The 21,993-nt window shown below is 47.5% G+C and overlaps 1 pseudogene and 2 gene segments (V, D, J or C); 1 reads left to right on the top strand and 2 right to left on the bottom strand.

The window, feature by feature from the left end:
• The window catches only part of LOC119524884, a 609,666-nt gene that overhangs the window by 175,745 nt on the left and 411,928 nt on the right, over window positions 1-21,993 (bottom strand).
• Window positions 1-21,993, bottom strand: part of LOC119524885 — a 596,697-nt gene that overhangs the window by 185,377 nt on the left and 389,327 nt on the right.
• On the top strand, window positions 18,641-21,940 carry LOC119524887 (annotated as a pseudogene).

Genomic DNA, 21,993 nt, shown 5'->3' with positions numbered 1-21,993 from the left:
TATTTGTTCCTTTGATTGGTCCATATTTTCAGGTTTCCTAGTACGGTTCATTATCTTGAGCTGTCTTGGCATCTGACTTTCTTGATTAGTTTATTCTGGAGTTCAGTTTCACTCCTTTACCTATGGTTTTATTGTTGTTTGGTTTTGTTTTCTAACCTCTGGTGTATAGTTCAGCTTGTTCTAGGCCTCTGACAGGTTCCATTTAGTTGATCAGAGTTTTTCACCTCTTGTTTTCTGTTTCTTTCCCTGGCCCTATGTAGCCTTTTTGTGTGAGGTCTTCCTCAATGGTCAAACCCAATCATGTTTTCTCAGTCCAGAGAGGCCCAGGTCTCAGAAGGAGTGTATGGAATTTCCTTGAGAATGAGACCCTCCTGTGAGGCCTTTAGACTCTGCTTTTCCTATGCTATCCAGCAGGTGGCAGGTGCCAACCCACATCTCCCCCAGCAGTGTGAGGAGGTATGTACCCTTTAGTTCTCCTGGTGACCCTGACCCTGTTGGGTGTGTGGCTGATGGAAGCTGGTTTCTGAATTCAAGCCCTTGGGACCTGATTTTCCCAAAGGAGGGCTGCCACTGGTGTTAGGCCTCACCACCCTTTTCTTGGGAAGTTATAGTCTTCAGTGAATTTTCTCTGCCACTAGACTTATTGCTTTGTCTCTCAGAGCTATCTTACCTCTGCTCTTGCCTGGGCCGAAACTGCAAGTCTTTGAGGCTTTCTGTATTGGCCTTATTAGAATAGTTATTTTATAAGAAGAGAGAGAAGAATATTTAAAAACAAAAGAAAAAGAATGACCCAATATAGTCTATTTACTGTTCTTGCAGTTCTGATGAGCTATTGAGATTCAAAAAGACAATGAGGTGAGAGTGATTAAGGACCAATCAAGAAAACAGAAAAGCCAGCTTTTCAGAGAAAGGCCCTGGCTCCCTTGGTTTGCATATGTGCCTGTTTCTGTTTGAGCCGAGCCCTTCTATGTATTATGTTCTCCCCCAAATCCAGAAGTCTGCTTTTTTTCTGCTGTTTTTGCTAGCCCAATCTCCTCTCTGCCAGACTGACTGCTCCCAGATTCTTTGGTATCTGGTCTCACTTTATCTGTGGTTGGAGTTTTTGTTCAGCAGTCTGAGTTTGTTCATCAGTGCTGCAACTACAGTTCTTCCTCCTGGTTCCCAGCACAGATGGCCCCTCCTCCCTTGGGATTGTGCCTGGCGGGGAGGGGTGTGGGGCTCTGGTCATGAGAACTTACAGATTTCACTGATCTCATTTGTTCCATGTGTTCATGAGTTCTGTATGAAGCATGTCCAAACTCAAATACCTCTGTGGTGTCTGATTCATGCAATTTCTGGTTATCTACCAACTGCCCCAGAGAAGTAACAAAAAATCCACACCTCACCACTGTGCCATCTTGCCCCACCTCCTGTTATGATTTTAAGGACATATATTTTTGTTCTGAAATTCATTTTCCTTTTTTTAAGAATGCAGAATGTAATATTTTGAATAGCTGAGTTAATGTCCAGCAAGAAAATTCAAAACACCTATGGACCTCTTTAAAAATAAACACAGGAGAAAGCAGAGGACAACTGAAGCTACTCAACACTGGTGCCCTTCAGAAATGTATGATAGATAAAGCTCAAACTTCTAGTTATCTGGCAGTGAAAACAAACAAAATGCAAACATACTTCCCACATCCCAGAAGGCTATCTTCAACTTTCCCATCAGCAGCCAGAAGCCTTAGCAGAAAGCAAGGTCAGTTTAAGGAAAGTTTTCTGGAAGACTTAGAGGAAGGCTAGCAGCAGAACTATCACTGATAGGGAGTCATGGCCAGATATAGAAAGCACCACTAAGTGTTAAGATCTTTCACAGTGCTCAGGTAGAAGAGAGTTCTGAACTACAAGGAGAGGACATTAATGTTCATTTCAGATACAGAGAAGATGTATTCTAAAGTTAATGCTTTGGATGAGAAGTGAATTAAAAGGAAGAGAAGAGCACTTTGGAAACCACAAGGTGAATGGTAAAGCAGGAAGAAGAAGGAATTTGGAGCTCTCAGGAAAAAGAAAGAAAAAATCACTTCATACAAGAGAGAACACATCCATCAATATAACTCTATCACAATAAAAGAAAAGTTAATGTGGTAGAGAATAGAAAAGCAGTAGATCTAATCTTAATAATCAATACATCATTTTTTTTTCATTTTTATTGAGATTGTTCAGATACCATACAATTATCCAAAGATCCAAAGTGTACAATCACTTGCCCCTGGGTAGCCTCATACAGCTGTGCATCCATCACACTTAATTTTTGTTCAATTTTTAGAAACTTTTCATTACTCCAGACAAGAAATAAAGTGAAAGATGAAAAAAGAAAAAAAGAAAAGGAAACTCTAATCCTCCCCTATCCCTAACCAACCCCCCTCAATTGTTGACTCATAGTATTGGTATAGTACATTTGTTACTGTTCATGAAAAAATGTTGAAATACTAGTAACTGTAGTATATAGTTTGTAATAGGTATATAGTTCTTCCCTATATGCCCCTCTATTATTAACTTCTAATTGTATTGTCATACATTCGTTCTGGTTCATGGAAGTGATTTCTAGTATTTGTACAGTTGATCATGGACGTTGCCCACCATAGGATTCAGTTTTATACATTCCCATCTTTTGACCTCCAACTTTCCTTCTGGTGACATATATGACTCTGAGCTTCCCCTTTCCACCTCATTCACACACCATTCAGCACTGTTAGTTATTCTCACATCTTGCTACTGACACCTCTGTTCATTTCCAAACATTTAAGTTCGTCCTAATTGAACATTCTGCTCATACTAAGCAACCACTCCCCATTCTTAAGCTTTGTCCTATATCTTGGTACCTTATATTTCATATCTATGAGTTTACATATTATAATTAGTTCCTATCAGTGAGACCCTGCAATAATTGTCCTTATGTGTCTGGCTTATTTCACTCAGTATATTGCCCTCGAGGTTTTGTCATCAACCCATTTTTTTTTTTTTAATATGGTTTTGTTCACTCACCATACATTCCATCCCAAGTAAATAATCAATGGTTCTCTGCATGGTCACACATTTATGTGCTCACTACCTTCACCACTACCTATATAGGGGCATCTGCATTTCTTCCACAAGGCAGGAGGGAGAGTCAAAGAAGGTAGAGAGGCAAAAGAAAGAGGAAAAAAAAATGACAGCTAGGAAGCAGCAAAAGGAAAAATAACCTTAAATCAAAGTAGAATAAAGAATCAGACAATACCACCAATGTCAAATGTCTAACATGTCTCTCCTATCCCCCCCTCTTATCTGCATTCACCTTGGTATATCACCTTTGTTACATTAAAGGAAGCATAATACAATGATTCTATTAGTTACAGTCTCTAGTTTATGCTGATTGCATCCCTCCCCCAATGCCTCCCCATTTTTAACACCTTGCAAGGTTGACATTTGCTTGTTCTCCCTCATAAAAGAACGTATTTGTACATTTTATCACAATTGTTGAATACTCTAGATTTCACAAAGTTACACAGTCCCAGTCTTTATCTTTCCTCCTTTCTTCTGGTGTCTCACATGCTCCCCACCTTCCTTTCTCAACTGTATTCATAGTTACCTTTGTTCAGTGTACTTACATTGTTGTGCTACCATCTCTGAAAATTGTGTTCCAAACCACACACTCCTGTCTTCTATCACCCTGTAGTGCTCCCTTTAGTATTTCCTGTAGGGCAGGTGTCTTGTTCACAAAGTATCTCATTGTCTGTTTGTCAGAAAATATTTTGAGCTCTCCCTCATATTTGAAGGACAGCTTTGCTGGGTACAGGATTCTTGGTTGGCGGTTTTTCTCTTTCAGTATCTTAAGTATATCACACCACTTCCATCTTACCTCCATGGTTTCTGCTGAGAGATCCGCACATAGTCTTTTTAAGCTTCCTTTGTATGTAATGGATCGCTTTTCTCTTGCTGCTTTCAGGATTCTCTCTTTGTCTTTGACATTTGATAATCTGATTATTAAGTGTCTTGGCATAGACCTATTCAGATCTCTTCTGTTCGGAGTACGCTGTGCTTCTTGGATCTGTAATTTTATGTCTTTCATAAGAGATGGGAAATTTTCATTAATTATTTCCTCTATTATTGCTTCTGCCCGCTTTCCCTTCTCTTCTCCTTCTGGGACACCAATGATACGTACATTATTGTACTTTGTTTCATCCTTGAGTTCCCAGAGACGTCGCTCATATTTTTTCATTCTTTTCTCCATCTTCTCCTTTGCGTGTAGGCTTTCAGGTGTTTTGTTCTCCAGTTCCTGAGTGTTTTCTTCTGCCTCTTGAGATCTGCTGTTGTGTGTTTCCATTGTGTCTTTCATCTCTTGCGTTGTGCCTTTCATTTCCATAGATTCTACTAGTTGTTTTTTTGAACTTTTGATTTCTGCCGCAGATATGCCCAGTGTTTCCTTTACAGCCTCCATCTCTTTTGCAAAATCTTCTCTAAACTTTTTGAATTGCTTTAGCATTACTTGTTTAAATTCCTGTATCTCAGTTGAAGTGTATGTTTGTTCCTTTGACTGGGCCATAACTTTGTTTTTCTTAGTGAAGGTTGTAATTTTCTGTTGTCTAGGCATGGTTTCCTTGGTTATCCAAATCAGGTTTTCCCAGACCAGAACAGAAATTCAGTTCAGTGGGAAGAAATATTCAGTATCTGGTTTCCCTGCAGGTTTATCTTAGAAAATTGCTCCACCCTTTGATGCCTCAGGTCACTATGCGTTTCTGCCCAGCAGGTGATGCCTGTTAGCCTATAATTCTTGACTGGTGAAAGGAGGTGTGGCCATGTTCCCCCAGGCTCTGGGGTCTGGTTCTGAATGGAAAGGGCCCCACCCCTTTCCTCAGATTTTATGCTGTGTTCTCGGGCATTCCTCCCAATTCAGGTTGGTGTATGATGAGTGGATGGTCTCGTTTGTCCCCCCGCAGTTATTCTGGATTGTTTAGTAGTTGTTTCTGGTTTTTTGTAGTTGTTCCAGGGGGACTACTTAGCTTCCACTCCTCTCTATGCCGCCATCTTGCCCCGCCTCAATACATCATTTTTTAAAAAGAAGAAACAAAAAACAGTTTCTAAATTGTTTAACAAAAAAGGAGACTGCACAAGTAAACAAAATAAGAAATGGTGATTTTCCAAAAGTCATTGTAAAATTATAAATTAAAATGAACCAAAAGATAACTTCAAAACCCATTGAAAAAAAAGACACTTAGATGAAATGAATACTCAGTTTTGAAAATATGACTAGCTAAAATTGATATTATTAAAAATAAAAATTTAAATAGACCAATTTCTATAAAAAATAATTTTATAGGAATTTCCACCAAGTCTTGAAGATGACATAGTTCCAATTTCTTTGCCTCACAGTGTGTTCCAAAACATTAAGAAAGCTGTAACTTTTCCTAATTTCTTTACAAATCAAGGATAACTCTGATGTGCACACCTGACAAAAGAGATTATAGAAAGAGGAAAATGGCAGACCAATATGTCCAACTCAGTGCTAAGCCAATAATAAATTTTTAGCAAATAGAATTGAAAAGCTCACTGAGAGGTTTATACAACATGACCAAAGTGGGATTTATTCCAGGAATGCAAGGTTGTTTCATTATTGGGACACCCTTTAATATAATATGCCATATTAATAGATCAAAAGAAAAAAATCATATTTTTGCCCCACCAATTGCTAATTAATCCACTTAATAAAAGAGAAATGGATGGAAACTCTAAAATTTGGGATACACAATTATATGCACATATACTTATTCCTAAAAGTAACATCATATATAATGTGGGTGATTCTTACTAAGATCAGGAAAAGGCAAAGTTGTCCACTCTGTTCAATATTATTCAGCATTGCCCTGCGAAAGTTAGACAATGCAATTAAATGGGAGAAATCAATGTTTATTTGCAAGTCTGGAAGAGAAGAGAGAAGTCCTTAAAGATCCAAATGCATTGAATGGCCTCAGCCCCTCATGTGCTGGTGGCAGAGGGAGAGCAGTGATCCCCCCCTGAGCTGGTGCTGGTCTCAGGTGGTGACAGGAGAGGAAGGGGCTGGGCAAGGGGAGCAGGAGCTGAGTGGTCATCATGGCTTGAAGAGCAGCCGCCACCTTCCTGTACTAGGCTGTGTCTAGACTTTCCCCTGTTAACATGACAATGGGCTGTTTCCCTCATTTGACTATCATAAATAAAGCTACTATGCATAATTTTTATGTGTGTTTATACCTGTATTTACATGAACATGCAATTTCTGGATGAAAAAGGACATGTATGATTAACATCAGAAGAAACTCAGATGTTGTTCAAAGTGGTTGTAGCATTTTATAGTTCAACCGATTACTGAGAGTTCTACTTGGATCACATCTTACCAACATTTCATGTTAGACTTTATAATTTTAGCAATTTTGAAGGGTGTAAATTGACATTTCATTCTATTTTTTGATATGGAATTTTAGGTTTACAGAAAAGTAATGCAGAAGCAGGGAGTGAGGGACCAGAAAGACACAGAGAGGATTTTTGTCTCACTTCCCCATGTGTCTGGAACACTGTGGATGCCCTGGTGCTGGGATCAAATGTTGAGCAGTAATAGACAGCCTCATCCTCAGGCTGGATCCCAGAGATGGTCAGGGAGGCTGTGCCACTTGCCTTGGATCCAGAGAACCGATCTGGGATCCCTGAGGGCCGAGAAGTTCCAAGCATCACAGTCTTGAGTGTGTCCCCGGGGATCTGCTGGTACCAGCCAGCACCAAGTGCACTAAGAAAAGGGCTGCTCCCCTTGCATGTGATGGTGACTGTCTGTCCCAGAGACCCTGACACTGAGGCTTCCTGTGTCAACCCCGATTGGGCCCAGGATCCTGGAATGAAGGAAAGGGACACACAGGAATGGTGAGTCTGGAGTCATTCCCTCATCACTTCCCCAGGACAAGAGGACATTGCAGGGCCTGAGTGTTCTCTCTCTGTCCCATCTCCTGACCCCTGACAGCTGGTCACCTGGGCAGAGAGTGAGGAGGGTGAGGAGGAAGGGGGTCCAGGCCATGGTGGAGATGCCTCAGAGCTCTGCTTCCCCAGGTCCCACAGCTGCACCAGAGCTGACTGACGTTGCTTTTACCCACTTGCCCCACTTGGGGGAGGGGGCACCCCACATGCAAATCACTGCCCACTCCTGGAGGGCCTCCCTCCTGAGCTCTCCCTCAGTCCTCTCTGCTTGGGGCTGGCAGGACCTGGCTGAGCTTCCTCAGGGGACAAATACACTTGGTTGCTTTGCCCCAGAGGGTGCTGAGCAGCAGGGCCCCCACAAGGAGCCAGGTGGCTGGGGTCCTCACTGGGCAGGCCCACAGTGCCCCCTGCTGTCTCAGGGCCAGATTCACACAAGCCTGGGGTGCAGAGCAGGGGATCATGGAGAGAGAGAACTGGTCCTACCTCCTGCCCACTGCCCCCTCCTGAAGGGGCCTCTTCAGCAGGAAATCACTGAAGATGTTTATGGACTGAGTAGGTCACTGAGGGAATTTCCTCTGGATTCAGTAATCAGAAGGACAATGTACAGTGACAGACCAGCCAAGACCTAGCAGCTGTGAAGCCCAGAACCCTGACTGTCCTCTCTCTGGTGCCCCTTTCCCTCAGGGGCAGGTGGGGGCTCCCCTAACCCTCCTGGTCCCACCTCCCTCATCCCTGATAGGGAAACACCCCAGGGAGGCTGGGAGGAGAGGCAGCCAGTGTCAGGGAGAGAGAGCTCAGCTCACCCTGGGGCTGCTCCACTCTGAGGAGCATGAGAGACCCCACAGCCCTCCCTCAGCCAAGGAGGGTCTCCTCAGTGTGAGATCAGACCCAGGGCTGATGGAGGCCAAGGTGTGGGGGTCCACAGAGAGAATGGAGAGACTGGGGAGCAGTAGATTGAAGGGAGAGGAGGGCATCCAGCAGAAGAGTTTCCTGGATGTGCATCTGGCTTAAATTGAACATGGTGAGAGGAAGGAGAGTCTGTTACATGGAATTCTAGACCAACGGTGAGGCAACAAGACATGTGGGTCAAGTCAGGACCCCTACCTGTTATCATAAATAGAGCTTTATTGAAAAGCACCCACATCAATTCCTTTATATGTTGTCTGTAGTTTCTATCTCTCTACATTGGTCAACTCAAGCAGTTACAACTAAGGTCATTTGGCCTGAATAGTTAGAGGTATTTGAAAAATGACCCTACAACCCCAAATGTGCCTCCTTCTGCTCTAGAATGATTCTTGCAATATGGAAGCCACTGGCCCTGCATGGCAACCATCCTGAATTGAGACCTGCTATAAGTGTCAAATAGACACCAGAGTTAGGAGGCTTATTACTAAATAACATGAAATATTTCTTTTATAATTTGCTATGTTGATCAAATGTTGAAATTATAATATTTGGATATATTTAGAATAATAAAATATGATAAAATACTTTCATCGATTGGCTTTTTTTTTTTGTTGTTTTGGTTTCTATCCTTTTTTTTAAATTGGGTTCTATATTTCATGATGTATGTGGCTCTCGTTATATTCCTGTTGGAAAGTGCTCTTCTAGAGTGAGTGACTCAGGTGGCTGGGAGTGAGATAGTGACTCTGGCAGGGTCCTATAAGAATTTGAAATTTGGAGCCTTTATGGTCAGAAAAGCCCAGTTGAAATAATTATCTGCCCCTTCTTCCCTAGGATTAGCAGAGCTTGATATTCCTTAAAAGTACCATCTCTCCCTTCCTATCAATTTTTATTTATTTTCTAAGTTATTTTAAAAATAAAAATGCATTTTGAAACAAAGTAATTATATTCTAGCTTGCATTATGAAAATTACATGCATTTTCCTTCCATAATTTTCCATAAGGTCATAACAAGAAGGGATTAGTCCACATGGATGAGAATTAGTGACCATCAGGAGTAATAAAAGGTAATAAAAGGGCTGTGAAGGATGGTCAGAGGAACTGGCCCTGGAATCTTCTGTCTGCGGGGAACACCCTGAGGCTCCCAGACCCCTGCACTCTGAAAACAAATCATAGCCTCTTCTGTCACCACAGTTCCCCTCTAGGGTGACTCTCCCTCCACAAACAAGGACTGTCTGCCATTGCAGGGGAACCAAGCTCAGGGCCAGGGGGAGATGCCACAGGCTCAGTCCCCTGGGGCCACTGTAGTGAAGCTGCTGCCACATCCTTGTCCCTGAGGGCAGAGCTGTTCTAGGCAAACATGTTCCTTGCCCCTCACTGCCCACACCTCCCTCTGCACCTATCCCAGGGTGAGGACTCCATGGGGAAGGGGAGAGGATGACCAGGATCACAGGCAGTGGGGGCAGGACCACACCTAGGCAATCCCAGGGCCATGGGGGCCTCACAGGCATATGAAAATCACCCAGCCTTTATGACTCAGTTTACCCAGTGCTCTAGAGAAATTGAGGGGTTCCCCAGATGGCATTGCCTGTCTTTGCTGCCTTCTCAAATCTAGCTCCACAGTGCCCCCTGCTGGCCCCTAAGTGGGATCCCCAGGGCCATCTGAGGCCTCTCAGAGTTCCCAGCAGAGGCCCTGTTTCTTTGGATGGTCGTCTCTGAAGTAACCACCCAGGGAGGGCTAGGACCACCCTCCCACGTATGCTTCAGTGTCTGAAACCATCATTTTTGCAAAACTTAAATTCAGGGCACAAGGTCCATTCCTCCAATAACATTTGCCTGTTGGGATCAAGCATCCTTCATAAGAACCTTCTTAGCTTAAAGCTTCACAATACAAAGGAGGACATAGAATGAAAATGTGAAAATCACTCTGCACACCTCCTCCCTGGAAATTCCTGAAAAATCCCTTATCCTCTGCCAGGGTAACACAACAATAAACATCATATATTCCTCCAGAAAACTGAGATTCTGCTTGCTGTCTTTCATGTGGGGAATCAGCATCCATCCAAATCCCCAACCAGTTATTCCATCCTCATATTAGGTGCCTCCTTTTCCCTGACTCTCAAAAGTCACTCAGTCTCCAAGGCTTCCCAACCAAACCTCCACATTGGATCAGCAATTCCCCTTCATCCTTCCTTTTCCAATATCACTTATCCAGGGAAGGTCATTGTCACCCTTCCTGTGAATCACTCCTCTGCCTCCTAACTGGTCTCCTTTTCCCTGTTCTCACCACAGTTCACCCTTCACTTCTTCCTGCATCTGCTGCTAGAGAGTCTCTCTAAAGGCCAATTGGCAAAGTCACTGCCCAGGTGAGGACCCTTCTTTGACTCCTTGTGACCTTTACAGTCAAGCTTGCACTTCTTAGGGTTGGTTTTCTCAATGATCTGGCCAAGCCCTTCCTTCATCTCATCCAGAGTCATCCAGAGTCACTTCTTTTGACCCGGTTCAGTCCAATGCCAGTTCTGCCAATTCTTTGGCTGGACAACCAAAGTTTATTTTATTTTGTTTTTTGGAACATGATTTTTCAAAGCCTGGGGACTTCTTCCCCTTATGACATCAATCTGGTCCATTTCCATTAATTCTACAGGATTCATCACAGTAGAGTCTCCCTTTCTGGTCATGCTTCTGTGGCCCAAGTCAGTGTGCAGCACAAACCCTCACAGGTGCTTTCTCTGTCTGTATCACCATTATACCCTTGAATTCTCCTCTCAAAGCTCTGCCAAGGGGCTGGAAGGATAAAGTGGAGGTGGGAACTAGAGAAATGATTGAGGAGATGGATGTTCAGATGCATGAAGAAGAAAATTTTAAAAAATCTTACTGGGCATCACTGTCCATTGTTGGTGAACCAAGAACATGGCCCATCAACACCATGATAGCAGATAAGGCAGAGATTTGGACCCTGTATGATGATATGGGATTGAATGGTTGGGGATAAGTTGGGTGAGTAAACAGTCCTTCAGCTCTTCCTGGCATTGCAAACATTTTTATCATTTCCTTTATGAAAATGTCACAAGTTAAGTGTTTCTGATCTCTCTCCTCTTTATAAATGTTTATTTTTAATGACATTGTCAAAGAGAACTTAATACATTTAGTATTGGATTGTACATAAATATTTGTTGAATTGGTCATTCTCATCATTCTAAGTGGATTTATTGAGTTTTGTTAGTAGTCATAACTTGAGAGAGACACTTCATTTCATGGTTCTCTCTAATTCCCAATACTGTCCAGTGGGGACCAAGTCACACCTTCTCACAGGTCCATGGGCCTCAAGGCTGTGATTGGTGAAGAGGCAGATGAAGCTCCTAGGCTTTTGTCTCACTTCCCCATGAGCCTGGAGCCCAGGGCAAGCCCTCAGGCTGCTGTCCACACTGAGCAGGAATCATCAGCCCCATCTCCAGGCTGAAGCCCAGAGATGCTTAGGGAGGCCACAGTGCCTGACCTGGAGCCTAAGAGTTTCTGCAAGATCCCCAAGTCTCAGTTGTTATTCCTGTGGGTCTGGAGTCTGGGGACCTGGCCCAGGTGCTGCTGCTGCCATGCGGCTCCCTGGTTGCCAACATTGTTGCTGTTTTCAGTGCAGGTGACCATGGCTGTGTGTCCTGGGACCTGAGACACTGAGGATGGCTGAGTCAGCCTCACCTGAGCCACACACAATGGATCAGGGATTGACAGAAAGACAGTGAGCAGCATGAAGAAGGGAGTGGGGCTGAGCTGGCTGAGGGACCCCACAATGAGTCTCCCACACACATTATATCAGCCCTCACCTGGGCAGAGTGTGAGGAGGAAGAGGTAAGTGGTCCTGGGGGTCCTGGCACAGGTGACAAAGTTCTGCCTCCTGAGACTCCAGCATGAGCCCTGTGCTCTCCTAAGTCTCTTTTATTCTCTCCCATTGCCCTGGTGGGAGGGGGGGATTCCTGCATTCAAATATGTCCCTGCTCCCTGACACCCCCAGTGCCCCAGGCCTTGGGCAATGTCTCTGTGGCTGGGAGTAGAAGAGGAACAGAGAAAGTCATCTGGCTGGGGTCCTTGGGGTGATGCTGAGGGTACTGAGAGGCCCCAGCAGCTGCAGTCCAGTCACAGCTCAGTGGCCTCACTGTGCTCTCTCCCCTCCAACCCACTGAGGCTTTCCCAGCTGGGAGGGCCCAGCACCCTCACCCTGAGGACAGCCCCACAGCACCCCCTGCTGGCCATGTTGCTCTTGGCACCACCAGGCCAAGGACCCACAGAGCCACTGAGGACCCCAGACATGCATCCTGATTGGTCTACTGGCCCCTCTGATGCTGACACTGAAGGTGCTGTCCAGGGTTGGCGGGGTGAGGATAGAGCCACAAAATACAAGCTGGCTGACATGGTGTGGAGGGTACATGGTGGGGAGGTACAGCAAGCAGCTCACTCTTTTGATTTCTATTTTATTTTATGAAATAAAACAAAGTTTAACTTCTTAGTAGCTGTGGGCCAAAATTAATAGACTCTTTATCCTATGGATTAGTTGATGCCCCATGGCCTGTGTTCCCAGAGATGCCTTCAATTCCTTTAATATTTTTTCAAGCAACCCCATCCAAGTAGCATCAATTTACACAGAATGTGAAGATAATCTTTATGTGCCCAAATATCATGTCAACTGTTTTGATATTATGGTTATGCCCAAATAATTTAAGCTTAATTTTCTTTGTATTTTTATAAATGCATGTAAATATGTTCTTTCTGAAGAATTCATTCATTTTCTTTTAACACCTACAACTGGCTTGGCTTCTATGCAGCAGCTGGACTGTTTCCCATAAATTTGAATCTGGTTCCATAACCACATCTTCAGACCCTCCAAGGACTCCTGTATCCACCCTCCCAGCTCACCTCTCCTCACTCCCCCATATCATATCATATTCCACATTACTACTTTCCTTGTCTGTCCTCTCCTTCCCCATGACAGCCTCCCCTCACTGAGCTTGGAACCCTCCCTGCCTTGCCCACACTGTGTGCTGACCCTGGAGCTGAGCCTGCACATTGTAGGTGTTCCAATAATGATGTGGACAGACACACCTCTGCTTCCATCTTCACTCCTAAGACAGATCCAGTTGGCCCCTGAGTCCCTCTTTCTCTCCTGTCCCCATTCATGGATTCTGTCCCCAGGTGGTGTGTCTCTGCATCAAGGGATTTCTGCTCCATCTGAGACAATCAGACAGTGTGTTCTCAGCCAGTATTGAATTTGGGACAGAATTGCAGAAGACAGGTCTACAATATTTAGAACATGATACCTGGAGTGAGCCTGAGACCCTGATTTTTGTCCAAAATCAAACACCAATAAGGAGAGTAACAGCCCTGGCCATGGCCTGGGGGGTGCACAGGGGGCCCTATTGTGGGGTCATCAGCCCGTTTGTGTCTCATGTCCCCAAGGCCTGGAGGGCCCCAAGGATGCCATCACACACTGAGCAGGGACACCCAGCCTCATCCTCTGATAGGATCCCAGAGATGCCCAGGGAGGCTGTGTTCCCTGACATGGAGCCTGAGAATTGATCCCTGACCCCAGAGGGCCACCAGCTGCTCACAGAGATGAGGATTTCAGGGCCCTGTCCCCAATGTCACTGCTGCTTCCATAGCAGGAGATTGTGACAATGTATCCCACAGACTGGATGCTACAGACACTGAGCCAGCACAGGACACTGAGTGTCAGTAGAGAGGACAGTGGGAGACTGAGGTGGGGACAGTGGACAGGGAAGAATATGGGGTCCTCAGACCTGCCACCTTCAACTCTGACCTCTGGCCCCCCACACATGTGCAAGTGAGTGGGAAGGGTGAGGAGAGGAGCCCAGACTTGTGGAGACCCTCCATCCTAAGGCTACTCAACTGGGCTGGGGATCCCCAAGTCCTTCCAACCCCTCCAGCAGCCTCAGATGAGGGAGGGTCCCTCATGCTACACAGACTCCTCCCTTGGGTTTCTAGGCCCAACTCTGGTCCCTGAACCTGAGGCCCCCTAGAAAGCTCATCCTAAAGCAGGTGGATCTGGGTCAGGGGTCATGGCTTGTGTCTCCCCAGGGTTCTGTGAGGTCACAGCTGCTGGGCCCCAGTGAGCACAGGGTAGGGGGTGCTAGGCCAGGGCAGGTGGGGGTCCCAGCTGGGACAGCAGCACAGACCCTCGGTGAAGGCCACAGTGTCCTGTGCTACCCAAAGCCTGGACACACAATGTTCCATCTTCTCCACTCTCCAATTTCGCCCTCACCCAGAGGATCAGACTGGGCCATGACCATGTCACAATACACCTTAATCTCCTGTCCCACCCAGGACCCCCTACCAGGACTCTCCTCCCAGCTAACCATGCAAATTATAGGACAGTCCTAGGGCCTCAGCCTTGTTGAAGGAGGTGCCCTGGGATGCAGGAAGCCCAGCACCTGGACGGAGCTCAGTCCTTCCTGCCAGGGCCCCACGGCCTGCCCTGCTCTTCCTTCTCCCCCAGAATTGACCAGTCTTCTCCAAGACTACAGGACCTATTCTGGGAGCCCTGTGCCTCTCCCTTGTCCTGTGCTCTCCTTCTCAGGGCCCCTGGACACAACCTTCCATAAACTCTTGGTCTCTGGCTCTGGGTGGATAGAAATAAAGTAGTAGATGCACACTCACCCCTTACAGTGAATTGGCAGTTAGGATGGTAGGTTATATCTGAGAAGTCCTGGGCCCACATTATGTCATATGTGATATGCTTTGATAAAAAGTCCTTTACTCTAAAGGAAATTTCCCCTTTTGGCAATATCTTACTATATCCCTGTCCTGTAATCCTATAGATACAAGGCCATGATAAAATTTATCTGGTAACTGCTCCCTGGATTGACAATGAAGGAAAAAAGCACTTTCTGGTTCTCTGAGATGTTGGATTTCTCTGTGATAGAAGCTGGGATTATAATCTCCATGTGCCACTGAACTGAGATGCATCCAACATCACCTCAGCCAAGGGTTCAGAGTGGGAGGAGAGTGACACAGGCTGAGTGAGCAGGGGTGGGTCTGAGCACTGTGCCCTTGGGAGGTTGTGCTGTCCCTGGGAACTCAGGAGCTCCTGAGGGTGGAACCTGGAGAGAAACAGAGAAGCCAAGCTCTGCTAAGATTTCAGCTCAGGGAATGGTCAGAGAAGGCTCAGCCAGGAGCAGGGGACATTTTGGGTTCAAGGCAGAGGGATAACTGGGTCTCCTGGGTCACACATGCTTCACTTCTGCCCTTCTTGTCATCCCTGCCCAGCATGTGCAGAGGTTATTTTTGCTGCTGGACATACAGTGATTCTGTGTTCATTGGGAAAGCAATAAAAAGGGGGTTATATCATTGACCCAGTAAAGATAGACCAAATAAGGATAGACCAAAGTTAAAACATCATGCCTTCTGGGTTTAGTAGCACCACTGACAGTAGAAAGCAGAATCTGAGCTGGTGTTGGTCCCAGGCAGATACAACAAGGGATGATGGGTCAGACAGGGGTGTGGAGAGCAGATGTTAATCTTCCCATAGATGGGAGCTCTTGGTGGCCTGGAGGTTGTACCCAGCTGTCCTACAGTGATAACCAGCCTTGTCTCAGGTGGTCCAGGGGTGGTTGAGGAGGCTGGGCCCAGAGAGGCTGGCTGGAATTCTGTGATGAGGTCACAAATGTAGGGGCTCTGCCTGGGAGCCCTGGAAACCAATTACCATGGTGACCCGTAACATTGCTGCAGTTCCCCATAAAGGAGATGCTGACCACAGGGTCTGAGGCCTTCTCATGAGCTTCCTGGAGTGGAGTGACTTCTTGTAACATCATGGAGTGCCTGCTCCCTGGTGGTCCACAGACCCAGGCCTACAAATGGGTGTGGAAGGAAAGGACACACATCTGTTCCTGTGTGCTCAGCATAAAGCACCCACAGGGGTTCCCAGGGTCCTGAGAGGCATCAGCTCTAGGAAATTCACATCAGGAGGACCTACTTCCCCCTCCTGCCCTGGAGCAGGCTCAGGGTTTCCCAAGCATCCATCCCCTTGGCTGGCCTCAGGGCCCTAACTCTCATGTGTCTGAACCCCTCTGTGTCACTACTACTGAGGAGGTAGGTGCCAGTGAGTGACCAACCAGGTCAGCCCTGTGTCTAGACCTCCCCAGGGACCTGCCTCCTCAGACAGCACTTCACACCTTCCTGCCTTGTCCTGGGACACAGGGGCCTCAGCCAGTGTGCTGGTTTGGATGCTTTATGTCCCCCCAAATGCCATTATCTTTGATGCAGACTTGTGTGAGCAGGAAACATATTGGTGTTGATAAGGTTGCAGATTTTTGATTGGATGTTTCTGTGGAGATGTGATCACTGAACTGTGGGTAAGATCTTTCGTTGGATAATTTCCATGGAGGTGTGGCCCCACCCATTCATCATGGGCCTCGATTAGTTTACTAGAGCACTATATAAGCTCAGGCAGAAGGAGTGAGCTTGCTACAGCCAAGAGGGACACTTTGAAGAATGCACAGGCTCTGAGAGAGGAACTGCAATTTACAGATACATTTTTGACATGACCTTTGAAAGAAGACTTTTGCTCCAGAGAAGCTAAGAGAGGACAAATGACCCAAGAGCATCTGAGAGTGACATTTTGGAGAGAAACTGAAGCCTAGAGAGGAACATCCTGGGAGAAAATGATTTTGAAACCAGAACACTGGAGCAGATGGCAGTCATGTGCCTTCCCAGCTAACAGAGGTATTCCGGACATTTGCCATCCTCCAGTGAAGGCACTCCCTTACCTTGGACACTTTATGGCCTTAAGACTGTAATTGTGTGACCAAATAAACCCCCTTTTATAAAGCCAATCCATTTCTGGTGTTTTGCATTCTGGCAGCATTAGCAAACCAGAACAGCCAGCCCTGAGCACAGGTGACAGGAGAGAAGGGGATGTCTGTTCTCTGACCTCAATGAGCACTGCCTGTGATGTTGGGGACTGTCCATCTATGGGAGCCTCCCTGGGTCTCTGATCTCAGGAGACTCCTAACAAAGGCAGAGGTGCTTTCCTTCAAGAGGAAAAATCCAGCTCCACAGGCTCTGATTTTACCCCATATGGGCATCCAGGCATAGAATTTATTGTTCTCATGAGAGCTATTATTGTTTCTGTTTGTTTGCTTGCTGTGTGTGCTTTGTTTTTGGTTTCCCTGATAATTCAGAAACATTGAATGTGAAAATGGGGTAAGTCGTAGTGAGCCAGAAGTTATATCCAGGTACATCAGGGAATATGTGTTATTTTAACAGGAGAAAAGAGTCATTGTCACACACATCAAGAAGGCCAGGTTTTGGTCCCACTTCCCCATCCACCTGTGTCACTGTGAGCAGCACTGCTGTGCCAGATGGCACAGTAATAGTCAGCCTCATCCCCAGGCTGGAGCCCAGAGATGTGCAAATATGCTGCATTGCTTGAGGTGTCTTTGGATCCAGAGACTCGACTGGGGACCCCAGGTCCCAGCTGCTTATCTGAGTTTGAGTAGTAGTACAGGAAATACCGGGGAGCACTCCCTGGCTTCTGCTGGTACCAGTGTATGTAGAAGCCACCAACATTTGCACCACTGCTCATGGTGCAGGAGAGTCTGGCTGTTGTTCCCAGAGATGCAGAGAGGGAGGGTGGCTGGGTCAGCACAGGCTGGGAGAGGGAACCTGCAAACACAGTCACACAGGGGTCACGGGGCAGGGTCCATGTCTAAACTGCTTGGGGGTATGAGCTAGAGGGGCTGAGGCAGGCTGGGAGATCTGCCCTGGGTCACTGAGGCCTGTCCCTACCTTTCCAGTGGGAGAGGAGCAGGAGGAGGAGAGGGGTCCAAGTTATGGTGGACACAGCCCTGTGTGGCCCACAGTGGAGCTGAGCTGCCCCAGCCTCCTTTTCTCCCCCACCCTCTGCCAGGGGAGGGGCTCTTCATGCAAATTTGCTTCCACCCACTGCCTGCCCAGCCCCTCCCTGAGCCCTGGTGCTGGAGCTCAGCTCTCACTGTAGACTGAGGAGGAGGAGGGTTGGGTTTGCCCCTTGGGAGAGCCCTGGGAGGAAGCAGCTGCTGAGACAACACAAAGGTCCTGCCTCAGTGGACTTTGCCAGGCCAGAGTAAGTAAAAAATCATAATCAACTATAAAGTTGTAATTATTAAAAGCTTTTATGCACCAAATAATACAGCATGGGCATGTAACACACATACACACATGACAGAGACACAAATTATACCAGAAATTTGGAGGCTGTTCTTATCTGATAATTCATCCAGATGATATTTGGAATCATTTCATCAGGTCCTAAAAATTCCTGCTTGGTATTTTTATTATGACTACATTAAACTTACACATTAACATGGTAAGAAAAGACACCTTTATGTGGCTAGGTTTTTCTACCCAGGAATATGGAACATTTCTACATTTATATAGGTTTAAGTGTATTGCTTGTGAAGTTTAAAATTTTTCTTCATATTGGTTCTGCAGATTTGTTGTTCAACTTACTCCTTCATCTTTCACTTTATTTACTATTACCATAAAAGATATCTTTTGTCAAATATGCTTCCCAACTGGTTATTTTGCCTCACTTATACGAATGCCATTGGTTTGGGTGTATTTATTTTGTATCCAACCATATTACTGATCTATTATTGTTCTAACCATTTTTTTATTTTTTTGGTTGATTTTGTTGACTTTTTGAGATATAGTATAACATTATCTCTATTACCAAATACTTACAATTCTTGTTTCTTAATGTCTTGCATTGTTTCTCTGGCTTAAAATTCCAGAACATTATAAATTAAAAAAAAAAAAATGGAGGAGAAGGAGCACCCACACCACCCCTCTGAGAGGCCGCGCAGCCCCGCGGGGACCCTCCCCTCCCCCCGACGGTCGCCTCCAGAACTCGCTCGCGGGAACGTCAGCGCCAGACCCGGGCAGAGTGCTGGGTCCGCTCCCTGCCTCCTCGCAGCCCCTTTCCGCCAGTAGCAGCGCTGCTGCCTTCCCAAGGCAGGACGGGGAGGACGCTGGAGTCTGCAGCGCCCCCGCCCCCTTGCTTTCTCTTTCTTTCCTTGCTTTGGGATCTCGCTGCCTGAGCCAGGATGTTCAGAGAAGAGAGGAAGGAGACACAGGAGCGCAGCTTCCAGGGCGGTGTGCACACAGAGCTGGCGGCACCACATCCCCGGCATACCAGGGCTGGGATGTGAGAAAGGAAAGCCCCCAGAGCCTGCGGCACCTGAAGCCCGCCTTCGAAGGTGCCTCCGAGTGTGCCCTGGGAGCTCACGGCTGGAGCCCTTTGGCCGTGGCACCGCTGGACGCGAGTGGCGAGGCGCCCCGGGTGCCGGCTACCGAGTCCGGCTGTCCGGGGAGAGCGCAGTGGAGACCACCGCCCTCCCGGCGCTGCGCACAACTCCGGGCCAGCAGCGCGCTGGACCCAGTCCCGCTTCCCGCTGACTCACCCGGAGTGGGGCGCACCCCCTGCCTTCCCTCCTGCACCGCCCCCTCTGCAGCCCCAGCACCCCCGGCATCTGAACAGAACCCCACGCAGAGCGCTGAGCCCGTCGGCTTCCGCCCTTCCCAGCACCCGGGTTCCAAGGAGAGCTGCCGTCCAAATTGCTCACAGGGGTCCCCGGGTTCGCCTCTCTCAGGGGCCAGAGGGGCGGCCCCAGCGTCCCGGTAGCCGTGGGAATGCACACATGAGGTCTGTAGTGTTCAGCCGCTTCTTCGTTCTCCTGCCCTGGATCACCATCACCATCATGCATGACACGGACAAACGAAGTCCGGAGGTCCCGCTCACCCCGCGTCCTTGCTTCTCTCCCTTCGCGGCTGGTCGCCGGGACCCCCGACTCCCTCTCCGCAGGGGCGGTCCCGACAGAAGCCCTAGGCTCTTTGCCCAAAAGCGGAACAGAGCGGCCGCTGCCCACCCTCTCTGCCATCACGCCCAGCTGCAGCCGCCGGGTGCAGAAAGCCGCGCCGACCCGCTTGGCCAAAACAGCTCGCCACGTGGCGCAGCTGCGCTGGATCCCGGAGGAGGACGCGGCCGCGCGCCTGGAGCTAGTGACCGCTTCCCGGCCCTGACCCGCCTGCCCAACGCGCACCTGCACGAGTCCGCGCCGCGGCGCTACAAGCTGCCGGGGCTGCCGCGAGCCACCGAGCACCAGAGGCACCAGCGGCACCAGCTCCAGGGCGCGCAGCCCGGCGTGCTCTTCGCCGCGGCAGACAACTCCGGTCTGGAGCTCTTCCGGGAGGTAGCAGCCGGCCCGCGCCAACGGGGGGATGGGGCAGGAGGGGTCCTGGGGGCCTGCCGGGCAGCCGTCACATATCCCCTTGCACTTTGGCTGCACTTTCGACTCTCCTGCCCTCCGTGTCCCCATTCCGGACTCTTGGTAGAGCCGTTCCTTGAGGACAGTTCGCAGACTTCACGGGCCCTGGTGTGTTTTCGCTGTCTGTGCGAGTGGAGGGTGGGTGACAGGGGACCTCTGTAGCATGGGGTGCGGTGGGGTGGGGGTGGGGGTTGGCCTGGTGCTTTGCTGCCCAATTGACCCTAAGATGGGGCCGAGGGGATAGCCCAGGTGCGAGGCCCGGCAGTGACTGCCAGGAACGCGGCCCTGGTCGGCCTGAGGGTGAAGCCCTGAAGGGGAGGCGCTGCAGTCCCGGAGTGGAGCAGGTCGGTGAAGCCAGCTAAGGGACATCAAAGCATGCTAGGGTTCAGAGAGGGACCCTGCACAGTGGGGACGGGGCTTGGTGTCCTCCCAGGGCTTTCAGGCTCTAGATTCTGACTCTAAAATCTTACATGAAGAAGCACGGAGAAAGTGCCTAAACACCAGCCCATAAACAAACTGCTCTTGTATAGTCCCATAGCAAGGAAATGGTTATTAGGAAAACAGTGACTTCAATGGGGGTCCTGCCTCCATCCCTTCTCACAGGCCCTTTCTGACCCTGAAAATTACTTCTTTTTCAAGAAAACTCTCTCTAGAAAAAGAATTGAGATTGTTCTGCTCTGTGGTTATGTCTTTCCACAGCCCGAGGTAACAGCTGGGCTGCTGGTCCCTTTTCCCGACCTTTCTCTAAGGCTCCCTTTTGCGTGGTGTCCAGGCCACCCCCGTGCACTGCGCTGTTGCCTCCCAGACCCGCTGTGAGCCCGGTGCGCAGCCTAGGCCCCTGGGATGGATGGAGATGGCACATGTGTGCACTTCCAAGGCCGTGTGTGCAGTCAGCAGGCACGGGGATGGGACAGGTGTTGTTTCTTGAGACTGGTGTTTTGCTCTCTGTATATGCGTGCACCCTGCAAATGAGACTGGCTGGCCTCGTTTTTGGTTTGTTTTGTTTTTTCCCTCCCCTTACACAAATTGTAGCTGAAAGAAATCTTGGAAGTTTTGTGATCCTGCTTAACCTCTACATTCCTCCACCCGAAATTCCTTGACATCCTGCCTCGATGTGACCTGCCCCCTCCCCAGCCCCTCTCCCCCACCCCTGAAAGCAAACTGGAAGGTCTGAAAATTCTGTCTGAGCTGGACACTGTGAACTGATATAATAACCTGTATCTCTAGTATCCATACGTGCTAACTTCACCCACACTGTCATCCTAACCTCTCAGCTTTGCTTTCTTAACCTGAGGACTTAGCTAGTCTGTATCCTTTCAGTTTAATTTTTCTGCGTGTGTGGTTTTTAACATCAATGTTCATCCCCTCCTTCTTCATGAATAAAAGGAACTGTAATTGTTGTCTTTTCACTATACAGGACTTTCTTTCCATATTTCTTCAGAGAAATAAATAAGGTTGGCATTGTAAAACAAATAAACAAAAAAAGCAATGGGGATGGACTCATGCTGCAGTATGGAGGAACCTTTAAAACTGTCCGAAAGTAAATGACAGAAGCCAGTCACAAAGGATCACATTTTCTGTAAGTGCATTTATAAGAAATGTCCACATTGGTAAATTTCTATAGACAGAAAGTAGAATATTAGATACCTTGGAATAGGAGGAGGGAGGCAAGAAAATGAGAACAAATGGGGATGGAGTATCTTGGGTGATCAAAAGGTTCCAAAATTGTATTATGAGGCAGGTTGCACAAAACCATAAATATGCTAAAAAAAACCATTGAATTTTATACTTTAAATCGGTGAAATTTATAGTATGAAAATCACAAG

This window comes from Choloepus didactylus (genome assembly GCF_015220235.1).
Source record: "Choloepus didactylus isolate mChoDid1 chromosome 23 unlocalized genomic scaffold, mChoDid1.pri SUPER_23_unloc1, whole genome shotgun sequence".
Lineage (NCBI taxonomy): Eukaryota > Metazoa > Chordata > Mammalia > Pilosa > Megalonychidae > Choloepus > Choloepus didactylus.
Note: the sequence above shows the minus strand (reverse complement) of the source record. Positions and strands in the feature narration are given on the sequence as shown.